The sequence below is a fragment of the Trachypithecus francoisi genome, unplaced genomic scaffold, assembly GCF_009764315.1.
Source record: "Trachypithecus francoisi isolate TF-2019V2 unplaced genomic scaffold, Tfra_2.0 Lachesis_group1, whole genome shotgun sequence".
NCBI lineage: Eukaryota > Metazoa > Chordata > Mammalia > Primates > Cercopithecidae > Trachypithecus > Trachypithecus francoisi.
In genome coordinates, this window is record NW_022681454.1 from 148,211,070 (window position 1) to 148,230,689 (window position 19,620).

The 19,620-nt window shown below is 42.3% G+C and overlaps 1 protein-coding gene across 1 annotated transcript in view; it reads left to right on the forward strand.

Moving 5' to 3' along the window:
- Nucleotides 1-7,895: 7,895 nt before the first annotated feature.
- FAM160A1 (family with sequence similarity 160 member A1) overlaps nt 7,896-19,620 on the forward strand; it is a 270,817-nt gene continuing 259,092 nt past the window's right edge. Inside the window, exon 1 of the mRNA XM_033215482.1 lies at nt 7,896-8,263. The gene's annotated coding sequence lies outside the window, so the exon portion shown is untranslated. The remainder of the gene's footprint in view (nt 8,264-19,620) is intronic.

A 19,620-nucleotide genomic window follows, 5' to 3' on the forward strand; every position in this document is an offset into this window, starting at 1 on the left:
CTACTTTCTTGCCATGCATTTTAAAAGGTTAAAAAAAACCTCTTTCTCTCTGTCACCAAACAACCACCAATTACATGGGTCTATTCAGCTTATGAAAATAAGCTGAGCTGTACACTTATAAGTAGTAATGGATAACTAATTCATGGAATATTTACCCAATGAAATATTATATGCAGCAATAATAAACTACCAATAAGCACATCAACAATATGGATGAATCTAACAAACAAGCACCAGAGAGACGGACACAAAAGAGTATCTATTCTATTATTCTAGTTATATAAAGTACTAAAATAGACAAAACAAATCTATGCAGTTAGAAGTCAGGATTAATCTTGAGGGGAAATAGTGATTGGAAGCAGACACAAGGAAGCTTCCAGATTCCATTTTCTGGGTGGTGATTACATGGGTTTATTCAGTTTGTGGAAATAAAATGAACTATATACTTACAATATGTGCACTTGTCTTTACGTGCATTAAAAGTTTCAAAAAGTTAGAAGAAAAATGTATTCAACTTTGGGTATGTAGTATCCAGAGTTTTCCCTGCATCTTATTGCTTGATGATTCCTATGATACAAATTGCTCTAGAAAAATAGAAAAAATAGGTAAAGTGTTCAACATAATTTATGAGGCCAATATAATGTTGATACCTAGTCACATAAAGAAAAAAAGGCCTATTTGACTTATGAACATAGATGCAAAATAGTGCCAAGTAAAATGTTAGGTAACAGAGTCTAATACCCTACTAAAAATATATTACAATCAAATAAGGTTAATACAAATAATGTAAATTTGGTTCAACATAGGAAGATCTACAATAAAAATCATCACATCAAGGGACATAAACAGGAAAAATAATCACATGATCATCTCAGACACGAAAAAATCATTTTATAAAGTTTAATACTAGTTAATGATTTAAAAATCTCTTAGAAATTTCACAGGAAAATAAAGGAAGGCTTTCAATCTAACAGAGGACATCAACTAAAAATCTATAGCAAACATTATATTTAACAGAAACTTTAGTGTGGTGCTCTCCTGTAATCTCAGCTACCTTGGAAGCTGAGGTGGGAGGATTGCTTGAGGCCAGTTAGAGGCTGTAGTGAGCTATGATTGCACCTAAGAAGAATAGCCACTACACTCTAGCCTGGGCAACACAGCCAGAACCCGTCCCTAAAAAAAAATTTAAAAACAAAACCAAAAACTTCAGATGCTGTATTATTTGAATGTGTTTGCTATACTTAAAAGAAACTGAAATAACAGTAGTATAAACACATAAGGATTGTTTTTTATCTCAGAGCAGGAAGTTTAGAGGTGGTCAGTACAGCTATGTTCTGGAGGCCCCTTCTGGCTTTCTGCACCATCATCCCGTACATTCAACATTTGCTTTCATCATCTCAAGATGGCTTCTGCTCTCCAGGTAACCAATGTCCAGGCAGGAAGAAGTGAATGGAAAGCAGGGCAAAGATTCATGGAACTAAGCCAGCTGGGCTTTCTGAAAGTACATGCAAGAACATTCTCTTAAATTCCATTGGCTTGGACTGTGTCATATAACTACCTGTAGTTGCAAAGGTGGTTGCATTTTGCTGCTATAAAAAAGGGGGGGGGTGGCGTTCTGGTAGAAAGATAAAAATAGAGACTTGAAATTGAATAGGTAACTAGTAGTGTCTGCCTTGTATTCCCTTTAGGTTTGATAACAACACAATGATCCCCACTGATATGGTTTGGCTCTGTGTCCTCACCCAAATCTCATCTCGAATTGTAGTCCCCATGTATCAAGGGAGGGACCTGGTGGGAGGTGACTGGATCACAGGGGCAGTTTCACCCATGCTATTTTCCTGGTAGTGAGTGAGTTCTCACATTATCTGATGGTTTAAAAATGTTTGGCAGCTCCCCGCTCACACTCTCATTCTCCTGCTGCCTTGTGAAGAAGGTGCTTGCTTCCCCTTCACCTTCTACCATGATTGTAAGTTTCCTGAAGCTTCCTCAGCCATGTGGAACTGCAAGTCAATTAAACCCCTTTCCTTTATAAATCACCCAGTCTCAGGTGGTATCTTTATAGCAGTGTGAGAACGGACTAATACACCCACTACGACCACCACCTTGCAAAATAGTACTTGATGTCTTGGCCATTGAAAACAGACAAAAATAAATGTAACATATAGCTCTGTCAAGAGTTCTGCTACAAACTGCAGAAAACATATGCAGCTGATTCAAAAGAAAATAACTTATTATAATATTAAGTAGCTTATTGAGTCTATAAAGTTGTCCACAGAGGTTATGTAAACTTGATGGCTATATAACTGGGAACAACACCCAATCATATTACAGATCTACTCCAATGGACATGCCATTATTACCACTATTTGGCAAAAAACACTGCAGCATGTACTGCCAATTCCACCAGACTGAGCACTGCGTACTATTGTGGGAATCTCTGCCACTACCCTCTCTGCTAATGTATTTTTATTAATTGTACTTGTTAGAAAAAAGAATTTCTTGACAGCATGATTACTATTATAACAGAATACACACTGTTCACTTGAGCTCTTTTCTAAAGAGAAGCAACTACAGAAGATAATTTAAATTTAGATTTAATCTGACTACAAATGATAATGTCTTCATGTACTTTTTGCTTTCAATTCCAAGGTATCTGGGACAACTTCCCTTTGTTGCATTTTAGCTTCTGTTTTTCTTAAATACAGATGATGCACTTTGTCTACTTTCTCATAGGAGTGTTAAGATCTATAGTCCTATGAACTCTGTGAAAGAAGAATTTGTGTATGTATGCATGTGTGTGTGAATGATGAAATACTTCTCTCCTTTGTTCATGTAATCCTGAACATCTAGTATTTAACATGTTTAATAATTTGCGAAATACGTAATTTCAAATATAATTACATTTTAAAGTGGAAATAAAGGTGGTAAGGAAAAGAGGGAGGAGTCTTTTCTGGCTTCTACAATAAAGAAATATAATTTCATTGCTTTAAAGTACTATAATAACAGAGCTAAAGAGTATAAAAAATGAATAAAGTGGGGCCAGGCATGGTGGCTCACGCCTGTAATCCCAGCACTTTGGGAGGCTGAGGCAGGTGGATCACAAGGTCAGCAGTTTAAGACCATCCTGGTCAACATGGAGAAACCCCATCTCTACTAAAAATACAAAAATTAGCTGGGCATGATGGCGGGTGCCTGCAATCCCAGCTACTCAGGAGGCTGAGGCAGGAGAATCACTTGAAACTGGAAGGTGGAGGTTGTGGTGAGCTGAGATCGCACCACTGCACTCTAGCCTGGGCGAAAGAGTGAAACTTCGTCTCAAACAAAACAAAACAAAACAGAAAGAATAAAATGAAATAAATTAAAAAAAAACACGATTTAGAAAAGGTTATTATATTGCTAATATATGCATTTACAACCAATATACTTATTTTTAACTTTTGCTTAATTAATTATTGTAACTTCTAAAGCGGTAGGTTCAAATCAATTGCTGTTTAACTGGATGACGCTGTTAAAAAACACATTGCTCCAAATCGGAATTCTTATATGTTGTCAGTGGGAGCATAAATTGGTATAACCACTTTGGAAAACCGTTTGGCAGTATCAACTAAATCTCATTGTATATACAGCCTATCATCCAACAATTCCACTCATAAGAGAAAGTGATACCTTCCTATGGTAGAAAATTTGGAAGTAGAGAAAAGCACAGAGAATAAAAATAAACTGTCATCCTAGTATTGAGATAATCATCATCATTATTATGATTTTTTTTGAGATGGAGTTTCACTCTTATTGCCCAGGCTGGAGTACAATGGTGCGATCTCGGCTCACTGCGACCTCCACTTCCCGGGTTCAAGTGATTCTCCTGCTTCAGACTCCCAAGTAGCTGGGATTACAGGTGCCCACCATGACGCCTAATTGTTGTACTTTTAGTAGAGATGGGGTTTCACCATGTTAGTCAGGCTGATCTCGAACTCCTGATCTCAGGTGATCCACCCGCCTTGGCCTCCCAAAGTGCTGGGATTACAGGTGTGAGCTACCATGCCTGGCTGATATAATCATTATTAATGTTTGTGAAGAGAATCTTACTTTACACACTTACTTTTATACTAGGCTTACTTTATACAATAATATATTATAAATATATTTCCATGTAATAGATATTTTTCAACAGAAGAGATAGGGTCTTACTCTGTTGCCTAGGCTGGCATGCAGTGGCACTCAAAGTTCACTGCAACCTCGACCTCCTGGGCTCAACTGATCCTTCTGCCTTGGCCTCTTAAGCAGTTGGGACTCTAGGCCTGTACCAGCACATTTGGTTATCCTTTGTTTTTATTTATTTATTTTAATTTATAAAGAAAAGTATAAAGAAAAAAATAAAACATTTATTTTAATTTATAAAGAAAATTTATAAAGAAAAGAAAAGCTTGCAAAACTGGCTTACAGTTCTGCAAGCTGTACAAACATGACTCCAGCATCTGCTTCTGGGTGAGGGCCTCAGGGAGCTTCCACGTGAGCTACCATGCCCGTCTTCACGGTGGAAGACAAAGAGAGAGCAGGCAGCATCACATGGCAAGAGTGGGAGAAGGAGACAGCCCCTTTACCTTTAGTAAAACTTATTTCCTCAAAAGAATGAGTCTGTTTCACTCCCAGAGGGCATAATGGATATGAATGAAATTCATATTTGTAGAGCAGGAACTAACATTCTTAAGTGCCTATCATGTATTAGGCATTGTGTTAGACACTTCGCTATGCTAATTTATGTCATCCTTAACAAAGGATGGTATTATTTTCTTCATTTTACAAGTTGAAGAAATTGAAGATCATTCAAATTATGTGCTTTTCCTTTCCTGCCTTGATTTTACCCTAACCTGCTCCATTTGAAGTCTTCTTCAACTTTGTTATAGCAGTTCCATCCTTACGCTGCCCAGGTCAAAAGCCTCAGAGTCCTCCTTATCTCCTTTCCTTCATACCCCACATTCAATTTGAGGAAACCATCAGCTTATCATCTCCACTAGTATTTCTCTGGTCCACATCTCTATCTTGTTGCCCCTCGATTATTATCTTTTTTTGAGATGGAGTCTTGCTCTGTTGCCCTGGAGTGCAGTGGTGCGATCTTGGCTCACTGCAGCCTCCACTCACTGTAACCTCTGTCTCCCGAGTTCAAGCCATTCTCCTGCCTTAGCTTCCTGAGTAGCTGGAACTACAGGTGCGTGCCACCACGCCCAGCTAATTTTTTGTATTTTTAGTAGAGACGGGGTTTCACCATGTTAGCCAAGATGATCTTGATCTCCTCACCTCATGATCCGCCCATCTTGGCCTCCCAAAGTGCTGGAATTACAGGCATGAGCGACCGCACCCTGCTGACCCTAGATTACTTTAGTAGCCTCTTAACCAGTCTCTGTGCTTCTACCCTTACACCCTACTGTTTATTCTTAACCCAGCAGTCAAAGTGATCCAATCACAATGTCAGAAAATGTCACTTTTCTACACAAAATCCTCCAATGGCTCCAACCAACTTACTCAGAGTAAAAGCCTTACCTGATCTGCATCACCCCCACCTTTCACTTCTCTGACTTCATCTTCTCCATTCTTTCATGGCACCTTCTGGCCTGCCTCAGGGCCTTTGCATTTGCTATGCTTTCTGCCTGGGAAGTTGTTTGCTCAGATATCCCTATCTTCCCTCAAGTCTTTCCTCAAATGTTACCTCCTCCAGAAGCTTTCCTTGATCACCACCCACCTCCGAACATAGCACCCCTCATACTTTTTATGTACCCTATCTGCTTAATTTTTATCCACAGCATTTCTTTCTTTCTTTCAAGACAGGGTCTCACTCTATCGCCCAGGCCAGAGTGCAGTGGACTCAAGCAATCCTCCCACCTCAGCCTCCTGGATAGCTAGGACTACAGGTGCATGCCACCATGCCTGGCTAATTTTTAAACTTTTTGTAGATAGGGGGTCTTGCTATGTTGCCCAGGCTGGGCCTCCAACTTCTGGCCTCAAGCGATCCTCCTCCTTTGGCCTCCCAAGCTGCTGGGATTACAGGCATGAGACAACACTCCTGGCCTCTCCATAACATTTCTAATAATACAGCAGTCCATATACTGTCCTTATACATTTACCATCTGTCTTTCCTACCTGGAAGAGGTAAGCTCCACGAGGGCTGGAGTTGTTGTTTGTGCTCTCTGCAGTGTCCTTAACCCCTAAATGCGTGCCTAGCACGCAAAAGGCACTCAGTATATATTTGTTGAGTAAATGAATGCTTCCCCCACATTCCAGCTGTTACAGCAGGCCAAGGGGACCTGTTTTGCAGAACTTCACAGCTTTCTACTCTGAGCTCTATCTTCCTTGTTCTTCCCCAGCTTTTACTTAGGAGGCACTTCTTGACGGAGCCTGTCACAGGTGAAAGGCTGGTGAATCTGGAGAGATACTTGTGGCAAGTACCTGGCGTTCCTGCTGTCATCCACAAGCGCAGCAGTGGTGGTAGACAGCTAGAGAAGAAAGTGTAAGGTTTGCATCCTCCAATTATCACGGTTGCAAGACAGAACTTGAAACTAGATACACCTGATTCTGGTTATCTCTGGATGCCATTCACTGAGAATGAAGGCAAGAAGATACTTCCTCCAAAGTAGAATCTGACGAGGCGCCAGCAGGCTGCTGCTGCGGTGGAAAACTGCCACACCCGCCTTTGCAAACTGGTGTGGCCCCAGCTGCTTGGACTGAGGCTCACCGCAGGTTTCAGCCACTTCAACCGCAGGGCTATGAACATGCCAAGAGAGCCATTAACCAAGTTTGTCATTCCTCCTCCGGGATTTAAAGTCCTGAAAGCAGAACCTTCACTTCGCGACCCAGGCATGCAAGAGGCGTGGGAGACGGAGAAATGGGGAAGCGAGGCGGTGCTGCCCAGCTTGGCAATGGCACCGCTGCGGTCTCTGATGCAAAGGCAGGCGGCCGCGCAGGGCCAGGCCCCGGTGGGAAGGCTGGGCTCTGGGAAGGATGTCGGGGCACATGGCAGTGCCCAAAGCCACCATCTCAAGCGTGGTAGTGGGGAAATGGATGCTGCACCTGCTCTCTCATCTTGCGGGGGAATCGTGATTTGGGGAAGTTTCACCTTTGTTGTAGAACTACCCACCTTAGAGCCTTCATTTCTTGGGAAGGGGTTGGCGGGAGTTGCCAGTGGACGTGTGACACACACACGCACCACATACTCCCCAAACCCACAAACGACTCCAGTAACGCTATAGTTACCCTTAAAAAGCAAAACAGAACAAATCAGCAGGCCCCCTCCCTCCATCCTGGCACTTCATTAACTTCGGCCAAGGCCACATTTCCCCTGTCCACTGCAGGGGGTCTGTCAGGAGAACAACTGGCGAACGTTTGCCTCATTTGACTCAGCTCTCTTGGGACGGTACCAGCATTTTAGAATTCACACCTCAAGGAAGGAGTCAGCAAAGAAAAGCAGAGCGGGGCCGGGGCGCCGGTGGCCGCGGTCAAACCTTTGGGAAGCGAGGAATCGGAAACGCCCGTGACGTGCGGCGTTGTCCGACTCCTTCCACTCGGAAGAAGCGGAGAGACAAGCCTTTGGCGGGACGGTGAACAACTGTGCTGTGTAGGGCGGTGTGCGTGCGCGAGTAAAGAGTGTGTAGCTCCGGCCAAACGCTAGCCCCCAAGGGTGCGAGTGCTCCACTGCGCCCAGCTCAAGTTTCGGTGGAAACTTTCTCTCAGAGGCTCCTCCTCCTTCACCTTGGAAACCGGCGCAGGCCGTGCGGCGCGGCGCTGCCTGAGTCCCCGGCTCACCTGGCGGCGGCGTGGCCCAGCTGCAGGGGCGGGGCCGGCGGCGGTGGCGGCGGCGGCGGCGGCGGCGGCGGCGGGGCGGGGCCGGGGCGCTCTCCCCGAGGCCTCCCGGCAGGTTGGGCCCAACCCCGGCCCCCGCCCCCGCCCCTCCCGCGCTCACTAGGGAGAGGCGTGGGGGAGCTCATGACCCACGCGGCTCAGCCAGTGGCTGACGCACCCTCGAAAAGTTGCGCTCCGACCTTCTCACGACCTACATTCTTCCCGGGCACTCCTGAGTTAGAGCTGGGCCTGGAGGACCTGGGCCAAGACTTTCCAGCGGCTGCCGCCCCCGGAGCGAGGAGCCGGCCCCGCTTTCCTCGCGGGGTCCAGCGCAGGCGTCCCCGGGACCGCAGCGCAAACTTTCTGGACTGTCTGAGGACACTTGTCCAGCGAGCGCCACTGCTTGGGGAGGAGGAGCCACGGTCGGGGACAGGTAGGTGCTGTGATGGCCGGAGATTTGCGCTTGAGGGATTCTTTTATTTTAGGGGGTTGAAGGAGGAGGGAGACCCGAAATGTCCCTTCTCTGCGTCCGCCAGCTGGGCAGGGGGAGCAGGCATTGGGCTGGGGGAAGGCTGGGGACGTTCCAAACGAGGTCGCTGCGTCGGGCCGGGGCGCCAGGGGGAGGAGGTGACTCCCAGGGTTTCGGGCTCCTGGACAGGGCGTTACACGGTAACTGACCCTGGGATAGAGAGAGCCAGCTTGTTTTCACGAAGGAAGATGTCATCAGGACCCTCCATCCCATTCATTAGTCCCTGGGTCCTCTGGGAGGTACAGGCAAAGGCAAAGAGATGTGCAGTTCAGGTTTCCCTTGTAAATCACCTTGCTTGCATAGGAAACAGAGGCGGTGCCCCTCTGAGGGTTGCAGCCCTTTCCTGGTGTAAGGACTTACTTGTTGGGTAGCTGTTGCTCAATTTCGTAAATTCTCTGATGAAACTCCATTCAAGTCGTGGTTGTTATTGATAGTGTGTGTGTGTGTTTGTGTTTCCTCTAGCTCAACAAAGGTCCCTTGTTAACTCCACTTCTGCTAGGGAGTAGGAGGAACTACCTGCTGTCTTATTTCAGGCCTGGTCAGAGCGAGGTGTTGGTGCAGGGGGCGGTAACCTTGTTGGCTTGGGACTTTGGGAATCATATGAGCAGGTCTGGTAAATTAGCCCAGTTCTGTCCCAGCCTCCTGGACCCACCCGTTCACAGCAGATCCAGCTTCCACTGTTCAGCAGATGCTGCAGCCCCAGCCATCCAGGGACAGGGAAACCCTCCTGAAGGAAAAGAGCCAAATATTGAGAAGGAGAGACAGCTCTCAGGAGGAGAAGGAGTAAACAGTGCCTACCAGTTGTTGCTTCCCTATAGATAGAGCTCACTCCCTTGACTTCTCTGGAAGGGCTGTGCTATCAGATTCATCTCGTTAGGAAGTCAGCTGCTCCCTGCTAATAGCCATAGCAGCCCTGATGAAATTATATAGGTCATTGAAAAATAATTCCTGCTTAATCACCTTTATCCTGTTGATTAATGAGAGAAAAGATTTCCTCTCCTTAATGTACCATGCCTGCTTGTCAGGGTCACCTGCCTGACCTCAAGTTCACTTGTACACCTGGCACTAGGCAGGATGCTGTCCCCGAAGCTGTCCACATGTAGTGAACCATAGCTGAAGTCCACGTTTGGAGAACTTCAAAGGTCTTCTTTGGACAGAAATTGAACAGGAGATTTAGTTCATAAATTTGCTCTGTAATGCAGCATACTTGTTGGCTTTAGGTAACTTTTCTCATAATTAAAGGTTGATATCTTTTTAGCTTCAGTTAATCCCTTTCCGCAGAGCTCATAGAATTATGTCCTTGCCTGTCTTGAAATAAATTAAGTTTAGAGTCCAATTTATCATTTGTCCTATAGGACAAGGAACAGGATTAAACTGTGTGGGGTGGCTGGAAAGGGTGAGAGAAACTGAACATCACTGAAGTGGATTCAGAGAGTGATTGAGAGTGGTCTAAAAATTTAGGTCCAACTGCCCAGCTATATAGAGACCTTATGTAGAACTTTTAATGGAGGACTTGAAGAATAGAAATAAAAGGAGTGTTTTATTTTTACAGAGTCAGAGTAATGCATTGCTGGACAGTTCTGTACTCTGCCTCCCAAGATTGGTTCAAAATACTTTCTTTGCTAAGTTCTTTCTTTAATAGGAACTTGATAGATAATGAGTGCAAACAAGAAGCAGATGTACAAATATATTATGTAGAGATATGGAGGTAAAATGAGAAAAAACAAGAATTGCTTCTGAGGAGTGAAATTATATTTCTTTCTTTTTTTTTTTTTTTAAAGTTAGGGTCTCTCTCTGGCCCAGGCTAGAGTTCAGTGGCATGGTCTCGGCTCCCTGCAGCCTTGATCTTCTGGGCTCAAGCAATCCTCCCACCTTAGCCTCCTGAGTAACTGGGACCACAGGTTCATGCCACCACACTCTGTTAATTTTTTGTATTTTTCATACAGACAGGGTTTTGCCACATTGCCCAGGCTGCCCTTGAGCTCCTGGACTCAAGCAATCCACCTGTCTTGGTCTCCCAAAGTGCTGGGATTACAGGTGTGAGCCACCACGCCTGGCCTCTTGTATTACTTTCATAAAGAAAATTTAATAAGGAACGTCCTTTCTCCCTGCAAATATAAAGCAAAATTGCCTTATTTAATCTGTTTAGACACTTGATCTTTATTCTGTGTACATTTGTCTCCTAGGTTGTTACATAGGCCCAGTGAAGATCTGGATCAGATTCTGCCATTGAAACACAATTTAGATCTACTTCATCCTTATTTTTAGCAACTTCCAACCCTTGGTTTTTAGCCCAGGTAGGGCAACAGTGCTCAATAGTGACAAGAAACTCCAGGGACTTCATTTATAGGGATCTCTTAATGAAGACAATAACAGAAGCGAACAGTTCTGTAGTGCTTTATGTTTCACAAAGTGCTTTCATGTACCATGTTTGTGCCTTGTGATTTAACCATTTTGTAGTAGATGCCATTGTATTTAGATTACATGGGAGGAAAGCAGATGAGGCTCAGAGATAATAAGGGACTTTTTTGAGATGGAGTTTCGCTCTTGTTGCCCAGGCTGTAGTGCAATGGCGTGATCTCAGCTCATTGCAACCTCCGCCTCCCAGTTCAAGTGATTCTCCTACCTCAGCCTCCTGAGTAGCTGGTATTACAGGTACCCACCACCATGCCCGGCTAATTTTTTTTGTATTTTTAGTAGAGATGGTGTTTCACCATGTTGGCCAGGGTGGTATCAAACTCCTGACTTCAGGTGATCCACTCACCTCGGCCTCCCAAAGTGCTCAGATTACAGGCGTGAGCCACTGTGTTCGACTGATAATAAGGGACTTTTATGTGCATACTTTGCTCCTATATATTGTGGACTCAGACCTGAATTCAGGATTTCTGATTTATAGGCCACGCTTTCACTTTTTTCCCTGTTACATTTTGTGAAGTGGTTGGATGTGAAATGTGCTCTTCCTTCTTTCTCTTCTCTTCTCTTCTCTTTCCTTTCTTTCTTTTCTTTCCTTCGTTTCTTTCCTTTCCTTCCTATCCTTCCTTTCCTTCGTTTCCTTCCCTTCCTTCCCTTCCCTTCCTTCCCTTCCCTTCTTTTCTTTTCTTTCTTTTGACAGAGTTTTGCTCTTGTTGCCTAGTCCGGAGTGCAATGGCACGATCTCAGCTCACTGCAACTTCCACCTCCCACGTTCAAGCAATTCTCCTGCCTCAGCCTCCCGAGTAGATGGGATTACAGGCATGCACCACCACACCTGGCTAATTTTGTATTTTTAATAGAGACGGGGTTCCTCCATGTTGGTCAGGCTGGTCTCAAACTCCCGACCTCAGGTGATCCACCTGCCTCGGCCTCCCAAAGTGCTGAGATTACAGATGTGAGCCACCGTGCCTGACCCTCTTATTTCTTATTAATCAAAATATGAGCTCATGTGGAGACAGGATGACAGGACTATATATGAATATGTGCATATATGTGTATGTATAACTGTGTGTACACATATAACATATAGTTTATATAGCTTTAGCATCTCAACAGTATAGCTGTACAATAAAATTGAAGTAACCTCCATTAAATTTGGAAGGGAAATCTTGGGAAGTGGCATAGGTGAATAAATACCCTGATAGATTGAATAAGGAATTTTGGCAATGTCTAAAATTGAAAAACTCTGTAAATAGCGGTTTAAGTGCATGATTTACAAATATAGAAGTAATTACCAGAAGAAATAGCTAGAAGAGTTGAAGCACCTTCTTTTGGGGAATGAAACTCAGGGGTGAGGAAGAGCCAGGCAGAAATCTGCTGTTTTTGGCTATGTACCTTATAATATTAGATCACATTTTATACTGTGTACATATATATTACTTTATTTTACTTTATTTATTTTTGAGGCAGAGTCTCGCTCTGTTGCCCAGGCTGGAGTGCAGTGGCATGATCTCAGCTTGCTGCAACCTCCGCCTCCTGGGTTCAAGCCATTCTCCTGCCTCAGCCTTCCAAGTAGCTGGGACTATAGGCACGCACCACCATGCTCGGTTATTTTTTGTATTTTTAGTGGAGATGGGGTTTCAACATGTTGGCCAGGCTGGTCTCCAATTCTTGGCCTCAAGTGATCCGCCTGCCTCAGTCTCCCAACGAGCTGGGATTACAGAGTGAGCCACCACTCCTGGCCTCTTATGTATTACTTTAAAAAAAAGCCCTTTGTCAAGGATGGAGCGAAGGTCTTTTGTTAGAATTTTAGAACCAAAAAGGACCACAAAGATTATTTATTCCCAGTTTTTCCATTTTACAGGTGAGGAAATTGAGATATAGGAATTTAAATGTTTTGGTCATGGTCACATAACTGTAGAGACAAACCTCTCCCAGACAAGGTCACACCTTTTCCCAGGCAGGTAGAAAGTTTTACCTTGCTAGTGATTCTTCAATTTCCTTTCTAGGCAATTCTTTCGCTTTCTATCTAGTTAGTTTTTTTGTTTGTTTGTTTTTTTGAGATGGAGTCTCACTCTGTCGCCCAGGCTGGAGTGCAGTGGTGCAATCTCGGCTCACTGCAACCTCCACCTCCTGGGTCCAAGTGATTCTCTTGCCTCAGCCTCCTGAGTAGCTGGGGCTACAGGCATGCACCACCATGCCTAGCTAAGTTTTGTATTTTTTTTAGTAGAGATGGGATTTCACCATGTTGGCCAGGCTGGTCTCGAACTCCTGACTTTGGGTGATCCGCCTGCCTCAGCCTCCCAAAGTGTTGGGGTTACAGGCGTGAGCCACTGCGTCTGGCCTCTATCTAGTTTTTACAGTCTTTGAACAGGTTACTGGACTATAGATTCAAAAGTATTTTTATCTAATTCCTTAAATTTCAATTTTGAAAATGCTTCAAATGGTTTTAGAGTCTGCAGAATCTGTACCTTTTTGTTGTTAATTCTGTAATTACTTTTACTTAGAAATAGAGATGTGCGGTTTGTCTGCAACTGTTTAGAAGCTGGCATGCTTGCCCAGTTGACTTTGATAAATACTGGAATTTGGGCTAAACTTTTATTCTCAGAAGACATTACTAAGAAGGGATGCTAAGGGGAGTTTTCCAGTATCTATGTGTTTTGCTTAATTTTGAAGTTCTGAGAGTGAGGATACTATTGCCTTCTAAAAGAGAGGTAGAGACAAATGATATTTTAGAGCTATTATCAAAAGTTAACACATTTAAGTTTATCCTTTTCTTTATAAATATGATTTTCTCCTACTTCCTTTCCAATTATATCACTAACTTAAATGAGACTTAATTTTCTTATTACATACATATTATTCAAATTCTAAACAATATAGAAATATATAATGTTAAAAGTTAAAGTACACTGTAATCTTATATTCTGGAGAAACTGCTGTAAATAGGTATATTTCCCTTCATTTTTTCCTCTATTTAAAAATACGTTTATTATTAACATGGTTATTTGTAACTACTAGAGTAATCCTATGCAACTTTCAACTTGGTTTTTGTTTTTAACTTGATAATATACCTTGAAAATATTTTTATGATTATACATGCAGATCATTCTCTCTCTCTCTCTCTCTTTTTTTTTTTTTTTTTACTGGCTGTATAGTAATGCATTGAATAGATATAACATAGTTTTTTTTTTTTTTGTTTGTTTGTTTGTTTTTTGAGATGGAGTCTTGCTCTGTCACCCAGCCTGGAGTGCAGTGGCGCAATGTCAGCTCACTGCAACCTCTGCCTCCCGGGTTCAAGTGAGTCTACTCCCTCAGCCTCCTGAGTAGCTGGGACTACAGGTGTGCATCACCATGCTTGGCTAATTCTTGTATTTTTAGGAGAGCCAGGGTTTAGCCAGGTTGGTCTCAAACTCCTGACCTCAGGTGATCCACCTGCCTTGGCCTCCCAAAGTTCTGGGATTACAGGCGTGAGCCACCACACCTGGCCCTGTAACATGGTTTATTTAAACAATTTCCTTCTGTTGGGAATTTGGGTTGTTTTCCATTTTTCTATATTAAGAACAGTGCTTCAGAGAACATCCTTGAGAGTGTATCATTGTACGCTTGTGTTTTCTGTAGGAAAGGTTTATGAGTCACTGTTATGAAAATGTTAAATTGCTTTAATTTACACTTCCCCTAGCAGTGTCCCTTCATTTTTAGTTATATGAACACACTCTTTTTTTCTGAATGCACGAGACTGAAGAGAGAAATTATTAATAGATGACCAGCCCCTGAAATAAGAGGTCATAACAGCAAAAGGTGCTGAGCTTTTAGGTAGGGTTCACCTAATTTCCTCACATTTCAGGTTCTTTTGATTTTAATGTTTTCCCCAAGAGAAGATAGTAATTGGTAACAGCTATAAAAATACTCTGCAGCTGTTGGTTGAGCTGCTAATTAGTTTTTATGGAGCATAGTTTTTTTTTTTTTAACATTTTCCTAAGAACATTATTCTAGGACATGCCATTAAGGAGTTCAGAAAATCCACTAGGTTTTGCAGAATGCAGGGTGTATTTTAGCTCTTCTCTTTAAATTGTTAAAGTTTACCTCTGTTGAAATATTGGTCACGGGTCCATTTTGAGATCTTTTGACTTGTAGAAAGTTCTAGGAACTGATTTCCCTCTGTGTGTGGAAAATGTGAAATAAGATACTTTGGCTAAGTTTCATGACTCAGGCTCATTGAGGTGGGAACATTTCAGGAATTCCTGTGGCAAAGTTTTTACTGACTGTCTAAAAGAGTTGATTAATATTTTTATTTAGTCCAAGCTTTTTTTCATAACCATTTCATTAGAGGAGTGTGTCTTATTCCTCAAAATGAATATCTTCTATTTTGTTTGTGTTCATGGAACTTTTATTTGGATTCCATTCATTTTAGGTTGATTTTCTTTATAATGTACTAGAATGAGTATAGAAAAATATGTTTGCAAATATAATTTCTATACACACATACACACATACCCCCATATTTATATATGCACGTATGTATTCTACACATATGTATATTTATGCCTAAGTATATAGTGATATAAGGAATGTTTTAAAAGTATGATCTTCATCAGGTCATTTAATAGAAAACTTTGTACATCCTCAAAATAAGGATGCTGTCTCCGTATTTATTTTTTAGAAAAAATGTTTCTTGGTTTTCTTGGTATAAAATTTTTTGTTAATAAAATAAGAATTTCTTAGGACACGGGAAACTTATAGTTTGTATATATTCATATTTTGATCTTTTCTGTGGGAAAATACGTGTCTATTGTATTATCCTTTTTTTTTTTTTGAAACAGGGTCTCACTCTGTCACCCAGGCTGGAGTGCACTAGTACAGTTTGGGCTCACTGCAGCCTCAACTTCCTAGGCTCCAGCGAATCTCCCACCTCAGCCTCCTGAGTATCTGGGACTACAGGTGCATGCCACCATGCCTGGCTAATTTTTGTATTTTTTTGTAGAGACAAGGTTTTGGCAGGTTGCCCAGGCTGGTCTTAAACTCCCAAGCCCAAGAGATCCCTGTATCTTGGCCTCCCAAAGTGCTAGTGTTACCAGCGGAGGGTGTCCAGGTTCTTGGTGCTTTGAATAAAGAATTGGACTAAATGCACAAACAAAGCAAGGAAACAATGAAGCAACAAAAGCAGAGATTTATTGAAAAGGAAAGCACACGTCACAGGGTGGAGCAGGCCCGCCCAAGCAGCCCACGGGCCTGGTTTCAGAATTTTCTAGGGTTTCAATGCCTTCTAGAGGATTCCCATTGGTTACTTGGTGTACACCCTATGTAAATGAAGTAGGGGCCCACAATCTGTCTGATTGGTTGCAGAAAGCGACCAAGCACCAAGCAGAGGCTAAAGTGAAGTCACAAAGTTACACCCTATGCAAACATCTGATTGGTTGTGGAAAGTGACCAATCAGCGGCTGAAGTTACAAAATTGTATTTCTATGCAAATGAAGACTTGGCTCGTGATCAGCCTCATTGGTTTCCGGAGGGGACCAATCGGAGGTACTTTCAGATTTTTATCTGCCATGCAGAACAAGGAGATGGAGGTTGCAAAGGGAATAGCCTCTGGTCCTTTTGTTACTTGGGTGTGGAAAGTTGGGGTTTTCCTTTTCATTTAGTTCTAGGAAGTCAGTGTGAGTCAGCCTTAGGTTCCCTGCCTCCAGACCCTGTTCTTCTGCCTCAGGATTACAGGTAGGAACCACCATACCTGACCATGTATTAGTCTTGATTATTGCTTATTTTCTAACACTAAGTCACTATTTGGTAAGTTGAAGTTTTAAGTCTTTCTAATTTGTGGATACTACAAAACATTTGTACTTTTGGCTTATTTTAAGCAAGATGTAGTAGTTTAACTGCTTGTATAAAAATCTGCCAGGCACAATGGCTCATGCCTGTAATCCTGGGCATTTTGGGAAGCAAAGGTAGGAAGATTGCTTGAGGGCAGAAATTTGACACCAGCCTGGGCAACATCCTGAGACCGGTCTCAACAACAACAACAAAAAATTAGGCGGCATGGTGTTGCACCCCAGGAGTCCCAGCAACTTGGGAGGCTGAGGTGGGAGGATTGCTTCAGCTCAGGAGTTTGAGGCTGCAGTGACATAGGATGATGTCACTGCATTCCAGCCTCGGTGACAGAGTAGGAACCTGTCTCTAAAAAAAAAAAAAAAAAAAAGAAAACTCTGACAACAGGATATTCATTGACTTTGATCTGTTTCAGGAAACACCAACTGACTTGATATTTACCTACTGATTGTATTAAAAACTTAATGGTTAATGTTCATTTCTTATCAGCTTGATTAAGTTTGACCTCTGAATTTTCTCCTTGTACTTTTCCAGTGTGTTTAGGACCTTGCATGTCCTATTTGAAAAACACACCGTGGAGTTGTTATAGATAGTAAGAACCAGCTTGCAACAGTTGAAGACTTTTTTTTTTTTTTTTGTCATTAAAGTAATTCTACCTCTTGATTATGTCTTACGATTGGTTTCACAGAGAAGTGGTCATTCCTTCACAGTGAATCACAAAATGAGTAGGTTTGATAGGATTTCCTGACTCAGTCTGGCTAACTCAACCTCCTGTTCTGAGTTTCTGTCAACATCGGGATGCCAGGAGCAAACTCGTGACTTGGCTGTCTTGGCTATACAGATACTTCCTAAATCCATACCCTCATTGCTGACCTTTGGATCCTAGGCTTGCTTCTAACCAATTCCTGCTGGATAGGTCTATGTTTAGATCCTGACATTAAAGTAAACTATAGGGAGATGAGAGTAACTCTGCATCTTAATCGCCTACCAGAGCACCTTATACTGAATAGAATCCTATAAATGTTTGTTATTAATGATCTGCCTCTTATTATTATATGGCCAATTATAATATTTTTCATTTTGTTTCTGTTTCCAGTTTTTCTTGCTCTAATCTATTTTCATTCCATAGTCAATTGATTTTTCAAACTATAGCTGTGCTCACGTCACCTATCATAGTCTCTGTTGCCTGCTGGGTAATGACTCAACTCAAGGCGTGATGGTTAATTAATTTTATGTATCAACTTGCCTGGGCCACAGGGTGTCCAGGTATTTAGTTAAACATTCTGGGTATGTCTGTGAGAGGATTTCTGGATGAGATTAGCATTAGGATTGGTAGACTCAGTAAAGCAGACTACCCTCCCCAATGTGGATGGACCTTATTTAGTCTATTGAAGGCTTCAATAGTACAAAAAGACTGAGTAAGGGAGAATTTTCTCTCCTCTCTCTCTCTCTGTTTCACTGTTTTCAACCTGGGACATCAGTCTCCTTCTGCCTTCAGATTCAGACTCAAACTATAACTTATGTTATTGTCTCTCCTGGGTCTCCAGCTTGCTGGCTACAGATCTTGAGACTTCTTGGCCTCTATAAGTGCATAAGCTACTTCCTTATAATAAGTCTCTTTATAACACACACATATATCTCCTACTGGTTCTGTTTCTCTGGAGAACCCTTGACTGATTCTCAGGGCATTTATGATCTGGTGCTCTGTGCAAATCCTTTGCTTTGACTGCCATGCTGGTCTGTTCCTCATTCTTGAACATACCGTATCTACCTCTTCCTTTTTCCCCATCTTTGTTGAGACCAGTCCTTCCTCTTTCCAGTTATTTTAGTGATGTGCATTCTTCCAAGCCTAGTTCAGAGCTGTGACCTCCATTAAATCATTCTTGGCTGTCTTTTCCTGTATCAGTTTCCTGGCACCTGAATCTCCATACTGAAATTTTAGGAATTTAGTCATTTGCTGCCATCCAGTGTTATCTTTTATACATTTGTCCTTCTTCCCAATTAGATCCTAAACTCCTTTAGGACTGGAACCTAACTCTGTATTTCCACATCCCTCCACTGTTCGTGGTGTTGCCTTTCTTTCACTTAGTAGGCTGCCAGTGAATGGTTACTGATATTTTAAAGCACTAAGATCAACCTAGGGAAGGAAAGGCAGATGAGGGGCTTGCATGCCTGCAGTGCCCCATCTTGAGCCCATGGCAGAAATGTCTAATTAATTCCCCACAGGACCCAGAGCTCTCTCAATGCAGTGCTCCAGTGAGGCCTTGCCGGTTGTTTGAGGTTGTTACTAGAAATGGAACTTTTATATCATCCTTGACCTAGAGCCAACTTTTCTAAGAAAAAAATTGAGTCGTATTTAAAGTCCTCTTGAATTTGTCCTTTCCTGAGGGACTGATTTGCAACGATTTTTGCTGTCATCTGTTTTGCTTTGTCCCTTGTAGTTCCCTTTGTTCTGCCTCTGGCTAAGTCATTTTATATCTTTTTATATATTCTGTATAGCACATTTGGGTCAATAATTTTGAACAATGGTGAAGGAGATCAATATGGAAAATGAGATGTATGTTCCTAGGAAATTTGGATTTGTCAAGTTTTACACAAATTTCATATAAGCACAATGTGATTCTTCTTATTTTTCCTGCAATTGAATGTAATTTTTGAGGGACACCATTTGAAATCTGACCTCATTCTCCTCTTTGGCTAGTCTTCTAAGCTCAAAGGATTGTAAATCCTCTGTAGTTTTCATCCCCCTTACTCCGCTCTCCTGCACTTGTCTTTTAACATATTTTAGTTTACTTATGTCTTTTTAAAATTAAAAAAATTTTTTTCGATGGTTCCCTGGTTGGTTAGTGTCTTTTGTTTATTAACTCTTTCCCCACATAAGAGTGTAAAGCTTTGTGATATTTGATAGTCTTGGCTATATATCCCAATACATAGACCAGTGCATGACATTCAATAAATATTTGTTGAATTGAGTTGGGGTTTGCTAACCTGGAACCTTTTCCTCCCCTGAATCTCTTTGCTAA